The 20,891-nt window shown below is 44.8% G+C and overlaps 1 protein-coding gene across 5 annotated transcripts in view; it reads right to left on the bottom strand.

Moving 5' to 3' along the window:
- sema4c (sema domain, immunoglobulin domain (Ig), transmembrane domain (TM) and short cytoplasmic domain, (semaphorin) 4C) overlaps positions 1-20,573 on the bottom strand; it is a 139,511-nt gene extending 118,938 nt beyond the window's left edge. For 2 of the 5 annotated variants that reach the window (XM_063057006.1, XM_063057005.1), the window contains exon 1: positions 15,887-16,293. The gene's annotated coding sequence lies outside the window, so the exon portion shown is untranslated. Of the gene's footprint in view, positions 1-15,886; positions 16,294-16,611; positions 16,744-20,555 lie in introns of those variants that run through there. The other 3 variants (XM_063057009.1, XM_063057008.1, XM_063057007.1) reach the window with 3 other exon arrangements.
- Between the last annotated feature and the right edge of the window lie 318 nt (positions 20,574-20,891).

Below are 20,891 nucleotides of genomic sequence, written 5' to 3'. Positions count from 1 at the left end.
AGGGGACCTATAGGGAATGAAGTACCATGTCCCCAAAGACAAAGCCCACACACCAAAGATTACTAAACTTGAACACACTGGTGGAACCGAAAGTCAGTGCCTCATCATGAACCACATGTGGCAGGGTACAATCCAATTATGCCCCACAACTAATGTAAGCCTAAGCAGACCTTGACTGAAAAGGGACATGAAAAGCATTATGGAAATGCAAGACTTTTCTTTACAATTTCAGCATGTGGGCAGCTCAAGTCTCGGTTACCATGGAGCACCAACACCATGCTAGGCCAGGCTGAAGTTAACAGAGGATCAGCTGAGTCATTAACAAGGTTCAAAGTAACTTTGGTAACGTGTTTCAGGTACGGGAATCCATACTGCATCCAACCTCAGTCTTGGCTGTCGAACCAACTCATTGTGGCTGACACTCTCAAGTACCTGTGAAAGCTACTGAGAACAAGGCCAATGGGTATTAACTGCAGGCCTGAAAGTGAAGTTAACATCGGCGACTAGAAAGACCAAGTTTCTAGCCTTGAAACACTGGACGCCACGGTGGCCAAATGGTTAGAGCGACACTACTATAGCACGAGGCATTCCAGAGTTCAGAGTTCAATTCTGGCACTGTTCTGTAGGAGTCTCTGAGCATCCTGCCCCTGGAGTGAATCGGTTTTCTCCAGGGCAACCCCCCACCATCTAAAGACATACCAGTCATTGTAAATTGTAAGTACTGTCGCCGAGACATCAACCGTCTCAACTTCACCACTCCTCTCTCCTGTTCCAACCTCACTCCCTCTGAACGCACTGCCCTCCACTCTCTCCGCACTAACTCCAACCTCACCATCAAACTACCGTGAAGTCATTGTAAATTGTTCGCCGATTAGGTTAGGGTTAATCGGGGGCTGCCGGGACAGAAGGGCCTGCTCGGTGCTGTATTGCTAAATAAAGAAAGATGATAGATGATAGTTGTTCCTCTGGCATAGCAGAAGCACCAGAGCCAGCGTTGTCATGCAAGGCAGAACAAACAACAGATGTTCAAACGGAGTGCAGGAATTATCTGCAGGAGATCTGCAGCGATGTCAGAATCAACCAGCAAATCGGTTTTCCGACATCAGAAAGCTCCAGGCAGGAGCGACAGGATATAGCCACTGATGCAGAAGGAGCAAGTGTTTTGGAAAACGTTCCCCACTGCTCCTGCGTAGGTAGGGCTGCGCCTCTTGCTGCATTAGTGTGGCTGTGTCATGTACTGCACGGGCTTCTATTACCACAGTCGGAAACTGACACGTACAGTACCTACTTCGAGGGCTGTCTCTTCCACGCAATTATGAAACCAACGGGGTACTTTCAGGACCAATTTTCCCCCTGAGATACCAGTCCCGCCTCTCCCGCTCTTGTACATCAGTATTCCATACACACGCCTGCCAGTCATTAAACCGTCCGTCAGTCCACCCATCGCCTGGCATCATTCCCATTCTCCACTCCCCCACCTGCCTTTCAACCCCCACCACCACCCAGCTGAAAGTTCCACATTTATTATCGGCGTTCATATATGGCACCATATACTAACCTGAGAAGCACTTCCTTTACAGCTAAGCATAGCAGTACAACAGAGTCAAGGAAAAACTACACACAAACACAAGCTGTGCACATAAATAATAAGTAAATAGATAATACTGAGAACGAGCTGCAGAGTCCTTGAAAGAGAGTCTAAAGGTTGTGGAGCTAATTCTGCACCTTTTTGTTATTCTTACTACTAACATACAGCGTAGATAGGCTCTTCAAGCCACACCACTGTCCAGCTATCCCTCGACTTAGTCCGAGCCTAATTGCGGGTCAATTTACAATGACCAATTAAGATTCAGAATCAGGTTTAATATCACTGGCATAGGTTGTGAAATTTATTAACTTCGTGGCAGCAGTACAATGTAATACATGAGAGAAAAGGGAAACTGAGAATTAAAGTATACATATATTAAATAGTTAAATTAACAGTTAAATTAACTAAGTGCAAAAAATAGGAAGTTTTTTAAAAAAGTAGTGAGGTAGAGTTCATAGGTTCAATGCCCTTCTGAAATCGATGGCAGGGGGATTTATCCTACGAACCGGTATGTCTTTCGGACTATGGGAGGAAACCAGAGCATCCGGAGGAAACCCACTCGGTCACGAGGGAAGAATGTACAAACTCCTTACAGGCAGGAGTTGAACCCAGTTTGCCTTTACCGTAAAGCGTTGCGCTAACCACTACGCCACCGTGCGTTTTTGGCTGGCTACCTCCCCTCCTAATGCAGATGAAGGGCCTCGGCCCTTGTCTTCCCATTGAGGCTGTCTCACCCACCGTGCTCCTCCAGCGTTCTGTGTGCTGCTCCCGATTCTGGTTATCTGCAGTCTCTTATGTCCCTCAAAAAGTTAGACCTTCACCCTCCCTACCCTAGTTTAACCCCTTCTCTCGGTGACAATCATTCTGCCCATCTCATCTATCCTTTCACTGCCCCCTCTCCTAGCATTTTCTCCCACCATACTGTGGGGCACAGGCACTAAGAAAAAGCAAATAAACCAATCATTCACTTAAGACCACTTGCAAAAAAAAAAGAGGCAATTTGGTTGAATCAATAAATCCCAGTGACTCATCCCCAAGAGCCTGCGTAATAATGACACAAATGTGCTGTAAAAAAGGGGCTAGAGATTCACTGGGAATTGACTTAAACAAACATTAGCATTCTACTGAAAATACTTCATCGACCACAGAGGGTCACATCTGGTAAACAAGAGGAAAAATTCAACGAAAGAAAGAATGGCAAATGCTCATCGTGTCCTAAAGCACCACAGCTTGGAATTCCACAACACAAGAGGAAAAACTGCAGATGCTGGAAATCAAAATAATACACACAAAATACTGGAGGAACTCAGCAGGCCAGGCAGCGTCTATGGAGAAGAGTAAACAGTCGTTGTTTCGGGCCAAGACCCTTCATCAGACATTTCCCTCCATCAATGCTGCCTGACACACGATGCACCTCCAGCATTTTCTGTGTCGTCATTCAGTGCTTTGAACGGCAGTAATCCCGAAGTGTGGTCACTCACACGGAAAAAGCAGCACCAATTTACAAGAATTTCATCAGCAAACCCGAGATGTCATGATCATCTCCATCACAGATCAGAATCATATCATGAAATGAATTGTTTTGCAACAGCAGTACAGTGCAATACATGAAAAATTGTAATGTGTATATAAAAAAACCGAGAAATGACTCAATACAACACGCGTGTCATGAAGGAAGCACAATACCCTCTGCTTTCTGTAGAAGGGAGGGACGTTTCGCCTGGAAATTTTCTGGTAGAAAATATCTCCCTTTCTTTCTAACTCTGAAGACACTGACTGCAAAAAAATAAGTCTTTAATCCTTCAGGGCTGGGTTTTAATCTAATGCTTTGAAGAGGACATGAAAGATCCAAAGGAGTTATTTCAAGAAAGAGCTGTGCTAGGGCATCCCCCTGGTTTCTTGAACAATAGTCATCAAAAGCAAGGATCATTAAACGCTCTGAATCCCACGGCTATGTGAGAGATCTGAGGCAACGATCTGCTGGAGGAACCGCGGGTCAAGTAGCATCTGTGGAAGGGGAACTGGCACTTATTCTGTTCGTGGGCCTTGTGGTGTGCAGGCTAGCTGCTACATTTCTCAAATAACAATAGACCACAAGATTGTGAGACGCAGGAGGCCATTCGGCCCATCAAGTCTGCATCGTCATTCCATCATGGCTGACTTTTTATCCCTCTCCTACCATCTTCCCACAACCATATAACAACTACAGCACGTAAACAGGCCATCTCGGCCCTTCTAGTCCGTGCCGAACTCTTACTCTCTCCTAGCCTCACCGACTTGCACTCAGCTCATAACCCTCCATTCCTTTCCTGTCCATATATCTATCCAATTTAACTTTAAACGACAACATCGAACCTGCCTCAACCCCTTCTGCTGGAAGCTCGTTCCACACAGCTACCACTCTCTGAGTAAAGTTCCCCCTCATGTTACCCTTAAACTTTTGTCCTTTAACTCTCAACTCATGTCCTCTTGTTTGAATCTTCCCCACTCTCAATGGAAAAAGCCTATCCAAGTCAACTCTATCAATTCCCCCTCATAATTTTAAACACCTCTATCAAGTCCCCCCTCAACCTTCTATGCTCCAGAGAATAAAGACCTAACTTGTTCAACCTTTCTCTATAACTTAGGAGATGAAACCCAGGCAATATTTTAGTAAACCTCCTCTGTACACTCTCAATTTTATTGACATCTTTCCTATAACTGTGACCAGAACTGCACACAATACTCCAAATTTGGCCTTACCAATGTCTTATACAATTTCAACATTACATCCCAACTCCTATACTCAATGCTCTGATTAATAACCTTTGACTCCCCAACTAATCAAGGGCCGATCAACATCCACTTTCAATATACCAATGACTTGACCTCCTCAAATTCCAAGGAACCTCACCACCTGCAGCACATTTTGAAAATATGCTGAAAACGACCCAAGGAGCACAAAGGAAATTCAAGACTTTCTTCAAAATCCTGGAGGGAATCAGCAAGGATCTACGGACGGGAATAAGCAGTTGACGTTTCAGGCCAAGATGCTTCATCAGGACTGGAAAGGAGCCGGAATAAAGAGATGAAATGAGAAGCAGGGAGATGATAGGTGAAGGAGATGAAGAGCCAAAGAAGGAATCTGATAGAAAAGGACAGTGGACTATGGAAGAAAGGGAAGGAGGAGGACAACCAGAGGGAGGCAACAGGCAGATGAGAAGAGGCGAGATAGTAACCAGAATGGGGAATGGGGAGGGAGGAAGAAAAATTACAGGAAGTTATAGGAATCAATGTTTACACCATCATGTTGCAGGCTAACCCAACAGAACACGAGGATTGCTCCCTCATCATGGCAGTAGAGGAGACCATGTCAGAATGGGAATTCAAATCAAAATGGTTAGCCACCAGGAGATCCTGCCTTTTACGGCAGACAGAGCGAAGGTACTCAACAAAGCTGTCCCCTAATCAACATCTGGTCTCATCAATGTAGAGGGGCCGCACCGGGAGCACTAGATAGAGCAGACAACCACAACAGACAAGGTGAAGGGCCGGTAAGACTTCACTTTCCTTTTGCAGCAATTATGGTCAGGACAAGTCACGCTGAATCTAATCAGTGCACACCCCAAAATTAAAAAGGCAAGATAAACACTGACCCGAATGGCGCAACAAGCTTCGGTGGGCCTGGTATCGGGGGCGGGTGGGGGGTGAACCAGTTTATATAAAGATAATTTACCCCTGCTCTCTCTCCCGGCCTGCGTAGATCCGGAGGGGAAAAGAGGGGGTTGAAGCTGCAATGATAACACTCAATGTCCAAGCTCAGCCGTGAGCAATGATCAGTGGGGTCAGTAGGAGGCAGACAGGAGGAAGTTCGTCACAGATGATGGGACAATATTCCAGCTCATTCTGATACATTAATTAAGGGGGCAAAGGTTACAGAGCGAAAGAACGGCTTAAGTCAAACCTGACTGGGGAGTGATGTCCCTGTTTTTAATCACAGAAGTGCCCCATTAACCAAGGGAAAGCAGAGTTTATAATTTTGCAAGTGGCAGAACTACCACTCAAGGATTCAAAGCACACTTACTATGAAAGTATGTATGCAATATACAACCACCTTCACCACAGGCAGCACGAAACAAAGAGAACTATGGAACCCAAAGCAAAACATCAAATACCTCAATGCACAAAAAAAGTGCAAACAGCAACAAAGAAAAGCAAAAAAAACACAGAATATAAAACACAAAATTGAAAGAATCCAGGCATATTCTGATGTAATCTCTGCCAACGCAGCGATGCAGTGATCAGACTAGCTTTGTCACGTGCATATCAGAACACACAGTGAAATGCATATGTGTCGACAAGCAGCACAGTCCAAGCATGCGCTGGAGGCAGCCTGCAAGTGTTGCCATGCTTCCAGTACCAACATTGCATGCCCACAAATTACTAACCCTAACTAGTATGTCATTAAATGTGGGAGGGAATCGGAATACCTGGAGGAAATCCACTCAATCATGGGGAAGAACGTAACAAAAACCCTTAAAGAGAGTGTGGCATGAATTGAGCCCCAATCACCGGCGCTGTAGAAGGTTACGCTAGCTAGCTTTAGATTCTCACTGACTCTGTTGCATTTCTTTGTCCTACTGTGATTGCCTGCAAGAAGATGAATCTCAAGGTAGTACGTGGTGTCACACGCGTACTTCGATAAGTTTACTTTGAACCGTGCTGCCCTGCAGGGCAGAACGGTAATTTCAGTCTCTGAGGCCAATCTGCGAGCATTCTTCAGGAGGGTGATCCCACGGAAAGCTTCTGGTCCAGGTGGGGAACCTGGCCGAGTACTGGAAGACCTGTGCTAATCAACAGGCTGGAGTGTTCACTGAGACCTTTAACCTCTCACTTCAGTAGTCTGAGGCACCCCACTGCTTCACACAGGCTTCAATTATACTCGTGTCTACCCTGCCTCAGTGACCATCACCCAGTAGCACACACATCCACAGTGATGAAGTGTTTTGAGAGGTTGCTGATGAAACATATCAATTCATGTCTGAGAAGCAACTCGGATCCACTCCAATTTGCCTACAACTGGTCCACAGCAGATGCCATCTTATTAGCTCTTCACTCAACCCTGGAAAATGCGCACAGCAAAGGTGAACAATCACGATGGTCTTCATCGATTACAGTGCAGCATTCAATACTATCATCCCCTCAACACTTATAAGCTTCAAGACCTTGGCTTCAATACCTTCTTGTGCAATTGGATCCTCGATTTCCTCACTTGCAGACCCCAGTCAGTTCGCACTGGCAAAAACATCCCCCCACAATCTCCAACAGTATAGGCGCACGAGGCTCTGTGCTTAGCCCCCTGCTCTAACTCGCTTTACACTTACAACTGTACAGCTCCAACGTAGTATTCAAATTTGGTGACGATTCCACTGGCGTAGGCTGAATCAAAGGTGGTGATGAATCAGCACATAGAAAGGAGATTGAAAATCTGCCTAAGTTTTGCCACAACAACATTCTTTTAGTCAATGTCAGCAAAACCAAGAGCTGATTTTGACTCCAGGAGGAGGAAACCAGAGGCCCATGATCCAGTCCTCATTGAGGGAATCTGAGGTGGAGAGGGTCAGCAACTTTAAATTCCTCAGTGTTACCATTTCAGAGGACCCATCACAAAGTGTAATTACAAAGAAAGCACGACAGTCGCTCTACTTCCTTAGGAGAGTGTGAAGATACAGCATGACATGTACAGTAAAACTTTGAGAAACTTCTATAGATGTGGAGAGAATATTAACTGGCTACAACATAGCATGATAAGGAAACACCAATACCTTTGAATGGAAAATCCTACAAAAAGTAGTAGGTACAGCCAAGGGTAGAGCCCTCCCTATCATTGAGCATATCTACATGGAGCGTTGTCACAGGGAAGCAGCATCCATCATCAGGAATCCCCATCACCCAGGTCCTGCTCTCTGCTCACTCCTGCCATCGGAATGTAGATATAGGAGCCTCAGGACTCACACCACCTGGTCCAGGAACAGTTATTACCCCTCAGCCATCAGGCTTTTGAACCAAAGGGGATAACTTCACTTGCCCCATCACTGAAATGTTCCTACAGACGATGGCCTCACTTTCAGGGACTCTTCATCTCATGTTCTCAATATTTACTGCTTATTTATTATTAGCAATATCACTTTCTTTTAGTATCTGCAGTTTGTTGTCTTTTGCACACTGGTTCGACGCCGTTGGTGTGGACTTTCATTGATTCTATTATGGTTATAGGATTTATTGAGTATGCCCACAGGAAAATTAATCTCCTGGTTGCAACCGGTGACACATAGGTACTTTGATAATAAATTTACTTTGAACTTTGAGTTAAGTAGAGCTGCTCCCCACAGCTCTAAGCTACCCAACCTTCACTGCTTGCTATGTGGAGTTTGCACGTTCTCCCTCTGACCACTAAGGTTTCCCCTGAGAAAGCCACTGGGATCGGTAGTTTAATTGGCCACGGTAAATTACACCCAGTGTGTAGGTGGATTATAAAATTCGGGGTGTCGTGGAGACGATGCGATCATCAGAATAAAGATCAGTGTAAATCCGACAGGCCAAACGGCCTGTTTCCAGCTGAATTTCTCAATAATGTTTCCACAAACCTTCCAAGCTCCCTTACCATCTGAACACAAGGGATTCTGAAGATGCCAGAATGAAGGATCTCAGCCCAACATGTCAAACTCTGTTCCTCTCCATGGATGCTACCTGACCTGCTGTGTACCGCCAGCATTTTGCATGTTTCTCTGCACATCTAAACTCTCCCCTGCTGCTTGCTGCCAAAACTTAATCACTCTCCCATTCAGCCCTGTCTTCTCATTCTACGTCTTCACAACAAGAGGTTCCTCCCCATCTCTTGGCCTCTTGATTCCTGACAAAATCGGACCACGAGCCACAAGACATCAAGGCAGAAAAAACATTAAACGAAGGTCTCTGTGTTCAGAAGTAGATGATCACAGTACAAAGCCGCAACCTCAGCTAAAGCAACAGAGGACTGGGCGCACCTATAACTGGGCCACACAGGCCGCTAAATAAAGCCCCCATGTTGAGGCAAGCGAGGCTTCCACCCCCCGCCACCCAAATGAATTTTGCAGGTCAACCATTGAGAACATCCTGAGAAGCTGTGTCTAAATCCTGTAAGGCAGAAGCAAAGCATCGGAACAGAAGTCCCGACAAAGGACTGTGACAACGGCTGAGAGGATCATAGGGGTCTTCCTAACATCCATCGGCGTCACTTACCAGGAGCCCTGCATACGCAAGGATCCCACCCATCCATCATCCTCTTGCACTTTCTACCATCAGGCAGGAGACTCTGATGCCCAAAGACAAGAACTGTCAGGATGGGAAACACCTTCTTCTCTCAGGACCTTAGGCTTCTGAACTCACTGCTGCACGCATTCGAAGTGTCATAGGATAATTTGTACTCTACCCTACAATATTTAATTTATGCACTTTACTTATCTATGCATAATTCATTTGTAGATTTACTCCTTACCTTCCTAAGTTACTGTGTGTTATGTGCACTATTGCGCTTCACACCTTGGTCTGGAGAAACGTTGTCTCGTGTGGCAGTAAACATGTATATGGTTAAATCACAACAAACTTGACAGTGTCAGAAGAAAAAAAAATTCTCATGGCAGCTTCCAGTACTGAGCTGTTCCATTCCAAGATACAAGCAGTGGTCTTAATGATCAAGCTATGATCCACAACCTTGCATTCAATATCAGCAAGACCAAGGAACTGATTGTGGACTTCAGGAAGGAAAAATCAGTGGAACACACACCAGTCCTGATTGAGGGTCAGTAGTGGAAAGTCTGAGTAGCTTCAAGTTCCTGGATTTCAACATCTCTCGAGGACTTATCCTGGCTGCTGCACGTTGATGCAATCACAAAGGGATGCCAGTGGCTATATTTCATCGGGAGTTTGAGGAGATTTGCTAGGTCACTCCACGGTGCACAGCATTCTGACTGGCTACATCACTGACCGGTATGGAGACGACAATGCACAGGATTGGAAAAAGCCGTAGGGAGCTGTAAACTCACCCAACTTCATCATGGGCACCAGCATCCCCACCAGAGGACATCATCAAAAAGCAAAGTCTCAAGGAGGCAGCATCCATTATTGAAAAGGCTCACAATCCAGGACATGCCATCGTCTCACTACTGCCATATACAAGAAGAAACACTCAAGGTTTTAGGACCAGCTTCTCTCCCTTCACCATCAGATTTCTCAAGAGTCCATGAACACTACCACACTGCTCTTTTTGCACTACTTATTGTAACTTAATAGTATTTGTGTATTACACTGCCCCAAAGCAACAAATTTCACGACATATGTCAGCGACAATGAAACCTGATTCTGATTCAGTGTAAACCACACACCAAATCAACATTCACACAGGAACTCTCCTCAGCCAATTAACACGTCGTCTTGTTGCCAAGCCAGAACGTTAGGGCGAGCTCCCCCGACTACTTTTCAATTGCTCGGATGGAGGGAGTGATCCAAACCAAGCAGCCGGAGCCTGGCGGCACGGAGGAACGACTGCGTCGAAGCTCCCGCGATCCAGGTTCAGTTGTGACTCCTGGTGTCCTCTCTCTGTGGGTTTACTCCGGGTGCTCCAGTTTCCCCGCCACATCCAAAAGACGGTGTGGTAAGTGGCCACTGTAAGCTGGCACCCACATGGAGGCGAGTGGCAGAATCATAGACTTAGAGCACTACAGCACAGAAGCAGGCCATTCAGCCCATCGAGCCCATGCCAAACTGCTAGTCAAAGTTCAAAGTGAAATTTATCAGAGTACATACATGTCACCACGTACAACCCTGACATTCTTTTTTCTGCGGGGATATGCAACAAATCCATAGAATAGGAACTATTCTCATCAACCTGGACCTGAACCATACTTCTCCATAGCCTCCCATCCATGTACCTGTCCAAACCTCTCCGCAGAGCTGATGGAAATGAGATGGGGGGGGGGGAGGGTGAAATAAAAATAGCACTGGTGTTTATGAAGGTTGCCAATCAGGTTGATAGCGTGGTTAGGAAGATCTATAATACACTGGCCTTCATTAGTTAGGGGGTTTGAGCTTGACAGCCACAAGGTGAAGTTGCAGTTCTGTAAAACTCTGGTCAGAACTTGTGTTCAGTTCTGGTTATTTTAATTATTAATAATATAATTATTTATTTATTGGGATACAGTGTAGAATGTGTGCTTCTGGCCCTTTGAGCCATGCTGCCCCAACTTAACTCGAGCCTAATGACAGGACAATTTACATAACCAATTAACCTACCAACCAGTACATCTTTGGACTGTTTGTGGAAACCCACACGGTCACAGAGAGAACATACAAACTCCTCACGGCAAAGGCGGGAATTGAACCCAAGTCACTGGTACTGTAAAGCGTCGAGCTAACCACCACACTACCATGCCTCATCGTGAATAGGATACGGAAGCTTTAGAGAAAGGGCAGAGGAAATTTACCAGGATGTTGCCTAGATTAGAGAACATGCCTTAAGAGAATCGTCTGAGTGAGCTAGGGCTTTTCTCTTTGCTTTGGAGTGAGGGAGGATGACAGGCAATTTGATAGAGGTGTACACGATTATGAGAGGAACAGATAGTGTGGACAGCCAACAAATTTTCCCCAGGGTGGCCATGGCCAATACCCAAGGACATCCTTTTAAGATGAGTGGAGGAAAGTAGATGACAGAGGTAAGCTTTTTTAAAAAAAAACACACAAAGAGGGGTAGGTGTCTGAAACGCACTGCCACAGGGGGTGGGGGGGGGTCGAATACTTCAGGCTGATATATTAAGAGATATTTAATAGATTCTTAGATAAGCACGTGAATGAAAGAAAAAATGGGAGGGCTTTGGTCTGAGTATGAGGAAGGGGTTAGATTGATCACTAAATACATTTACAAGTACGTATATAAAAACGGGCTAAATACGTTTACAAAGGCGGCTCAACATTGTGAGCTGAAGTACCCACACTGTGCTGTACTTTTCTGTGTTCTAAATGGGTACATTATGGTTACCCAAGACATGGTGGGCCAAAGAGCCTGCTTCCATCGTGATGATGCCCACGAGCTGGTGGTGGGCGTAGAAAGCACACCGATGCTGTGCTCAGGAAAGTTGTAGCTACTATGCTATGCCCATTGGCACCCAGTGCCAACCCAACCGTGGGCAAATGCTCGCCAGCCCAGTCAGGGACCAGCCAGCTCCAGATCAGGAGGGAGAGTATTGTTATCACCAAAGAACATGGACCACCAGTGGAATGGCACCAGATTGAAGATCACATGAATATACAGCGAAATGCATTACTTGCATTGGCAACCAACACACCCAAGGAGGTGCTGGGGGCAGCCCACAGGTGTTGCCACACATTCTCTGGCACCAACATAACATGACTAAAATGCCCAGCAGAACAACGCCAAACAAAACAGAACTCAACAAGCAACAAAAGAACCACAGCAAAACAAACCCCATCCCTCCCTCCCGGTCACACACAAACACGTCCCTCCAACCCCAGGACAGGTAGTCTTCCTCGGCCTCCAGCAGAGTTGGGCTTGCAAACATCGGGCTTCAACTTCCCTAGCGGACTCAGAGATTCACAGACTCAGGGCTCCGGCCAATGGGCCTTGACTTCCGGACTTCCAATTTCACCCTCAGGCCTTCGAATTGACCCTCCCCCAAAAGGCCTCAGCTATCGACACTGACCCCAGGGACCCACCAATCACCGAACACTAGGCCTCCATCATCGATCAGACCAGAAGGAACTGCTGCGTTGGAGGGAGAATACCCTAAATTGGGAACCAATTTTTAAGGAAGATGAGCAACTTCAAAAGCCCTGACTTCAGGAATGTGAAAGCTCTGAAGGCAACCAAATCAGGAACTGGATTAACTGGGGAAAAAAGGTCTTCCACAACCCAAAGTATTAAATTCAATAGAGCTTTGAATGGAAATGGATGCAAATTACAATATCCATCGATCTGTAACCCAACTCCAAGATTCACATTGTGCTAAGTCTAGTCTTACACTGCAAGCAGGAAAAGGTCACTGTGACCAGATCTGATTTATTGTTGGTTGAGGCATACAAAGAGGCAGCTTAACCTAAAGACAACATAGAGACGAATCTAACCCCATTTTGCCTTTCACTTGCAACCAGTCAATAGGGCAGCCGAGGGAGCTTTATTCCAGAGGTATTGCTGCTATATCTGACCTGGCAATGTAAAAAGAGGCTTCATTCTGACCTCAACTATTGTTGGCAAAATTTCAGATGGTGACAAAAGGATGGAGCGATATATATCAGCTAGTTGAGTGGTGTCACAGCGACAACCTTGCACTCAATGTCAGACAAAAAAAAACTATGGATTAAAGACAGTAAAATGAGGGAACACACATCAGTTCTCACAGAGGGATAAGAAGATGAAAGAGTGAGCAATTTCATTCTCCTGGCTGTCAGTATCTCTGAGGGTCTATTCTGGACCAAACGTATCAACGTAGTTACAAAGAAGGCACGACAGCAGCCAAATTTCATTAGCAGTTTGAGGAGATTTGGTGTGTCAGAAAGATAACGCAAATTTCTACAAATGTACTGTGGTGAGCATTCTAACTGGCCACATCACTGTCTAGTATGGGGGAGCTACTGCACAGGATCTAAATAAACTACAGTTGTAAACTCAGTCAGCTCCACCGTGGGCACCAGCCTCCGTAGCGTCCAGGTCATCTTCAAGGAGTGATGCCTCAAAAAGGCGACATCCACCATTAAGGACCCCCATCACCCAGGACATGCCTCGTTCTCTTGCTACCATCAGGAAAGAGGTACAGGAGCCTGAAGGCACACACTCAACGATACAGAAACAGCTTCTTCCCCTCTGCCATCTGATTTCTGAATGGACATTGAACCCATGAACACTACCTCACTACTTTTTATTTTTATACTACCTATTTAATATTTACCTTAATTCATAATTTTTCTCGATTATTATGTATTACATTGTACTGCTGCCACAAAGACAACAAATTTCACGATATATGCCGGTGATATTAAACCTGGTTAATTGGGTGCTGCTTTGAACACAGTAAAATGCTTAGTGTTGGCAATGGGTGATACAAACAGTTAAAAAAGGTTCCAATGACCCAACACTTTGACTAGGGCCAGAAGCTCACTTGCCCCCTCTGATGCCCCATACACGAGCACAAGATGGTGTTGCTGTTAACTGGCGTTGGGGCAGATAGTAACTGGGAGTCAGAAGGCTCTTGGATTCAGTCCCACGGGAGAAACATGAACACTGCTCCAAGAAATTGTCAAATAAATCTATTTTTAATTAAATATAAATGTTGATTCAGGCATAAATATTGAGCACAGCTGGCAGGAAGAATAGCCCAATTCTTCTTCAATAAAAATGTCCCCTAGTCACATCCATAATAAAGGTGACTCCAGACCATTGATAAGGAAATAGGGATTTTTGCTTTCGGTTGCTTAGTTTTAGTATTAGGGACAATAGTAACAGACCCTTCCAGTCAACAAGTCTAATTACACCCAATTAACCTACTAACCCGTACGTCTTTGAAATGTGGGAGGCAGCCTGAGCACCCTGAGGAAATCTGCTCAGTCACAGGGAGAATGTACGGACAGTGGCACAATCCGAACCCTGGTCACTGGCACTGTAGACCATTATGCTAATCACTACACTACCGTGCCACACACAACTTGGCATAAGAGGCCATTCCGCCCATCGCTGCGGGCTCACAGAACAATCTCATCCTTCTCTGCTAATGTTCCCTGTACCTTATGCACTCCACACTCCCAAGCAAGAGATCGGAACACAACACTCGGCAGTGCTGGGGAACTTCGGCACTGTTGGGCAAGACGTTAAACTGGGCACTAAAACACCTCCCACGTGGATGTAAATCCCACCCCTCCCCCGGCCAATACTTAACCTAAATCAACATTTCTTAAAGACATATATCTGGTAGCTACAATGCATATACTTGTAGGAGCTTGCCGTATGCAATTTGGTTGTCATATTTCCAACAAGTAAGCAACTTGAGGAAAATAACTCAGTGGCTTTAAAGTAATTTTGGAAACCTCAAAATGCTAAACCGTATACACTAAACAGTTATTTCCTTCCTAAAAAGAGTAGAGACAGACTTGATCGGTCAAGTGGCCTCTTTCTGTGCAGGGCTGGGGAAACCGTGTCCATTCAGGCGGACTGCCCCTTTAAATGAAATTACGTCATACAGTTTGAAACAAAATAGGCTGAAGTTACACATCCAGCGCCTTCTAGTACCAAACAACAGCCTTAAAAGCCCTCACATTTTAGAAAGCCGATTTTTATTTGAGGCAGAGGGATTTCACACAAACGAAAAAAATGCAACGTGAGAATAAGCTGTGCTCTGTCGCTGCCTGCGTCTCCCAGTCTGGATATTCATAAATATTATGCAGATCAGACAAAAGGTGTTACACACACACACACACAACATTCAGGTGCAGGAACAGATTCAGCTGCTGACAATTCCCCACCTCTTATTCTACACTGGAATTCTTTCTGATTGTGGAAATAAAATTAATAAATCTTTTTTTTTTGCGAACGGGGCACGGTTACAAACACTCCACAGTGCCTCTCTCCAGATCCAAGTGCTCCCTCGATTAAATCTTGTCGATCCACCCCACCCCTCCTAAACATCTGCACGCTCTTTGTATTTTTGCATTGAGGAAGCCTGCACGCAATGGGTTTTTTTTTATGAAAGCCGATTTCTCTTTACAAGCGAAGGAAAACAAACCCCACAAGATAGCGAATTACAACAGTCCGCTGACCCCGCGACTGTGTAACAACACAAGCAGGGAAAATGCAATTTAAAACCAAAGAAACGCTTCGGATCACCATCAAACTGATTATTTTTTTAAATTGCAAACAATATTTAAACTTGAGAGAGAAATTAAGGGGAAACAGCCACGCACTTTAATATTTTTTCTCTAAGATGAGGCAATTTTGGTCATACAATTATTGAATTAACTGGTCTCGCCCATTCCTCGCTTGTTTTCATTGTCTTGAAGCAAATGAAGGCATCGCTGGAATTCACTTTAATTCAATTAAATCAATTCACGATTGATAGAAGCGAAAAATTGCGGTAGTCTGAAAATAGACGGAATATATTCCTGCCTCAACGTAACAGCAAAACAAACAAAAAAAAACGCTTTCTTTCCACAAAGCTTAACAGAATAATCGGGAATGTGGATACAGCGCTGTGCACAATTGGATACTTAGATTCTACTTACCCCGGTCTAGAGCCTGTTCCTTTCCAAAGTCGAACCACGATCCCTGCCTTTATTGTGAAACTTCCATACGCAGATGTTGAGGGAAGTCCGGCTGGAAAATAACGAGAGGGAGGAGAGGAAGGAAATTGTATAAAAGAGCCTGTCAGATATCGCGTTGAAAATGACCAGATGGTTAAAACTCTATCGTGAAAGCTTGTGAGGAGTCTCCAGTCTTTTTTCCTCCCTCCCTCTCTCTCTCTCTCTCTCTCTCTCTCTCTGTAGAACCCTTTCCCGTGGACTTAATGTTCAGCACGGGCAGAACCCTGTTCAGGGATCGCCAACAGAAGCCTCTCGTCCTTCGCCTTTTTCTTCCACGCGCGGTTCCAACACTCGCTCTCCTTATTGTAACTTGTGTGTGATACCCCACGCAGCCTCTAACCCAGAGATTGCCCGCCCAGTCAACGACACCGTGCAATCCGAAGGAAGTAAGCACACATACACACAACAGAGGCATCGCTGATCGCAGGGAAAGATCGCGCCCTAACAGAATAAACCCTAATTTGCTCAGAGAATGCTGGATTAACGTGGAAATTTCACCTAAATTGGCCCTAAAAAAAGACAAATCCTGACCAGCCCTCCCCGTTCTGATGAAGGGTCTCTGACCCGAAAGGTTAACTGTTTCTCTTTCCATAGTCAACCACCATTTCTGCCTTTCTTACAAATATCCATGCCCTATCTACTCTTACCATCGACAAAGTTGGGGAAGATATCATTAGAATGCGATCAAGTGGCGCTTAGAACTCCCTCACCCTAGCTCAGGTTTTATTTCAGTCGGGCCAGCTCATTGCACACCCGGTCCAAAGTGCTCTCTGTTCTTGGGATGTGGCTTAAACGACTTCCCTTAAAATCAAGGCAGCATATGACGGAGCGTGGTAAACACGAGAGATTCCGCAGATGCTGCAAATCCAGGGTAACACACACACAAAATGCCGGAGAAGTTCAGCAAGTCGGGCAGCATCTATGGAGGAGGATAAACAGCTGCCGTTTCGGGCCGAGACCCCTCATCAGGACGGGGAAATAAATCGGAATAAGAAGGTGGAGGAGGGGAAGGAGTACAGGGTGGAAGGTGATCGGTGAGACCGGGTGAGGGGAAAGGTGGATGGGTGGGGGGAGGGGGGAATGGAGTGAGAAGTTGGGGTGATACGTGGAAAGGGCAAAGGGCTGAAAAAGAAGGAATCTGATAGGAGGGGACAGTGGACCAGAGGAAAGTGATAGGAAGGTGGGGAGAGAGAAGGGGGTAATAGAACATAGAATGGTACAGCACAGTACAGGTCCTTCGGCCCACAATGTTGTGCCGACCCTTAAACCCTGCCTGCCATATAACCCCCCCACCTTAAATTCCTCCATATACCTGTCTAGTAGTCTCTTAAATTTCACTAGTGTATCTGCCTCCACCACTGACTCAGGCAGTGCATTCCATGCACCAACCACTCTGAGTTAAAAAACCTTACTCTAAGAAGGGAGCCAGAGTGGGGAATGGAAAAAGAGAGAGGGGGAGATATTACCAGGTTGGAGAAATCAGTGCTCATACCATCAGGTTAGAGGCTACCCAGATGGAACATGAAGCATTGCTCCTCCAACCTGAGAGTGAAATCATCATGGCAGTAGAGGACCGAATGGGAACATGCAGTGGAAATAAAATGGTCGGACATCTCGAATTCTGCCTGCTGCGGTCAAAGTGAAGGTGCTCAACAAATTCCACCCCACCCCTTGCCCCCAATCTTCACCAATATTCTTCAACATAGACGTCACTTGACCTGTTGAGTGCCTGGGTACGATGTCAACATACTCTGGAGGAAACAAATCTATGAACGTGAAAGGGTTAAACACTCTAATGGTTAGTCACAGTCAGAGTTTATTATCATGTGCATAAGTACAGAGAGGCGCAGGCACAGTGAAAACCTCCTGTACCTAATAAAGTGGCCGCTGCACGTATATTAGCGGTCTTCTGCTGCCGTAACCTATCCACTATAAGGTTCAACCAGTTATGCATTCAGAGGTGCACTTCTGCACACCACTGTTATAACACGTGATTGTTTAAGTTACCATCACCTTCCTGTCAGCTTGAACCAGTCTAGCCATTCTCCTCTGACCTCTTTCATTAACAAGACATTTTCACCCACAGAACTACCACTCACTGGATTTATTTTTGTTTTTTGCACCATGCTCTGTAAATTCTGCAGGGTTCCCAACCTAGGGTCCACAGGCCCCTTGATTAATAGTAGGGGTCTATGGCATTAAAAAAAAGTTAAGGAAACCCTGCTCTAGAGATTGTTGTGCACAAAAATCACAGGAGATCAGCCATTTCTGAGATACTCAAACCATTCCCCCCCCCCACCTTTACTAACAATCATTCCACAATCAAAGTCACTTAGATCACATTTCTTCCTCATTTTTGATGTTTGGTCTGAACAACAACCGAACCTCTTGACCATGTCTGCATGCTTTTATGCATTGAGTTGCTGCGTCATGATTGGCTGATTAGATATTTGCATCAACAAGCAGGTGTACTTAATAAAGTAGCCACTGAGTTGGGGTTGTAGAGTTACCTTGGAGACTGCAATATGATTGTGGTGGCTGGTGGTTAATGAAATCATTGCTGCAGGCACAGTTATCTTTAGCAGCTTCATCATTGATCTTCTTCCACCATGTCAGAAGATGACTATCCAACTCTGGTAGGGGTTCAATTTTTGTGGAATTATGTGAATATAGCAAATATTAATTCAAATGGGAATCAGTCTTCAGTTCTTAATGGGCACAAGAGATCCTGCAGATAGTGGAAATCTTGAGCAGTGTGCCCAAAATACAGGAGGCACTCTGCAGGCCAGGTGGCATTAGTGGAGGAGAATAAGTAGACAATGTTTTGAGGCTGAGAAACCTGCTGAAGGGTCTTGGTTCAAAATGTTGACTGTTAGTTGATGTGTGATTGAAGACACTGGAGAAAAGTACTGGTAGATATGAAGCAGCTCCTTTATTCAACAAAACAAGATACAGCGGGCATCACATGAAGCTGCTTTCAGTGAAAGGTCTGGCTGGCCCAATGTGGGCTTGATATTATGTGGGCTAAACATCGAAAGACAATTCCATATTTACAATATATCCACAATATTTTCTTTGAAACTACACAGAATCTTCGCACCTCCCGAATCGTACCTACCACAGACATCTAAGTTAATTTAAATCAGCCTTGTCTAGTGATGCAAACTACTAGGGAGCTGCATTTTAAATTAAATCAATCTATATTCAAATTTTAAGACTGATGGCTGAAGTAATTTGTTAAAAGTAAATGCGCTAAACCCAAATAACGCTCTAACATTGCTTATTCTCCACCATAGATGCTGCATGACCTGCTGAGTTCCTCCAGGGGTGTGCGTGCGTGTGTGTGTGTGAGAAAAGAGCAGAGTTAGGCCATTCAGTCACAACTGTTTTATTTTCTGTCTCAACCCCATTCTCTTTGCCTTCACCCCAAAACCATTGATGCCCTTACCAATCAAGAACCCATCAACCTCTGTTTTAAATGTACCAAATGACTTGGCCTCCACACCGAGCACCATGCTCTGGCTAAAGAAATACTTCATCTTTGTTCTAACATGACGTCCTTGAATTTTGAGGTGGTGACCCTGGTCGTTGACTCCCCCACTATTGGAAACATCTTCTCCACATCCTCTCTATTTAGGCCTTTCAATATTCAATGGGTTTCAGTGAGATCCTCCTTCATTCTTCCAAACTCCGTCAAGCACAGGCCCAAAGCCATCAAATGTTCCTAATATATGTGTTCCTTCAGCTTTTAATGTAATTTGTAGGTTGAATCTGTGGTACGGAAGGCAAATGCAATGGTAGCATTCATTTTTGAGATGATCAGAATATAAAAGCAAGAATGTAATACTGAGGCTTTATAAGGCTTTGGTCAGACTGCACTTGGAGTTTTGTGAGCAGTTTTCGGTTTCCTATATAAGAAAGGACGTGCTGGCATTGGAGAGGGCCCAAAGGAGGTTTACAGAATGATCCTGGTGATGAAAGGGTTAACATTTGAGGAACGTTTGATGGCTCTGGGTTTGTAATTGCTGGAGTTTAGAAGAATGAGGGAGGATCTCATTGAAAGCGATCAACTATTGAAAGGCCTAGATTAGTGGTTCCCAAACTTTTTTTGGTTACCACCCCTTCGGCTCCCAGACCACATCCCCAGCACCTCCCTCTCTCTTTCTGGTCATTACATAAAAACGATAAAGGATTTTGATTTACGATGCTCAGTGAATAAAAATAGGAACTGCAAATTCTGCAAAGCACTGACAAATAATTGCAAAATGTATTCAAATCTATTTAAAACTACAAATAAATGTATTTCTTTAATTACAGTAAAAACAATTTTCATCAACGATTTTGGAGGGCACATTAGTAGTCCAACTATTCACTACTTCATTGCATGTTTAACCTTTCAGTGAGATGGATTGGCTTGGTGCAGTGATATCAGCTTCTCAACATTAGGCTGACTGTCACTCAGAAGGAGTCTCAGATTCCCACATTCAGTAATTTGCAGTCTATTTTGTTCCTTTGAAAGAAGTTGGGTGACTGCACTGAAACTCTGCTGTACTAAATATGATGTTAGAAAAGTAATAAAAAAGATCTTGACCTTTTTCCGCGGTGCAGGATAGCATTCAGAGATTTCTTTCTGCAAGAAAAAGGCTTGATATGATTTTTTTTTGAACCTCAGCTTCAGCTCAGTCATTTTGTAATGAGATCCGGTCTTCCTCCATCCTTCCTGTTAATTCCTCATTACAAGTATTCAGGAATGATTACCCAATCGTGAATTTGGATCGAGAGAAAATCTGGAGATCTTGCTGAAATGTCTACACGCAGCTCACCCACGCACAGTATACTCGAAGGTCATCGCCCAGTATTCTTTCTTTCTCTTCCAACTCGGAGTGGCTCAGAAATTGGAAAAGGTCACAATGGCCAAAGTTGCACT

This window comes from Mobula hypostoma, chromosome 8, assembly GCF_963921235.1.
Source record: "Mobula hypostoma chromosome 8, sMobHyp1.1, whole genome shotgun sequence".
Lineage (NCBI taxonomy): Eukaryota > Metazoa > Chordata > Chondrichthyes > Myliobatiformes > Myliobatidae > Mobula > Mobula hypostoma.
The sequence above is the reverse complement of the archived record's forward strand: the minus strand, read 5'-3'. Positions and strand labels throughout refer to the sequence as shown.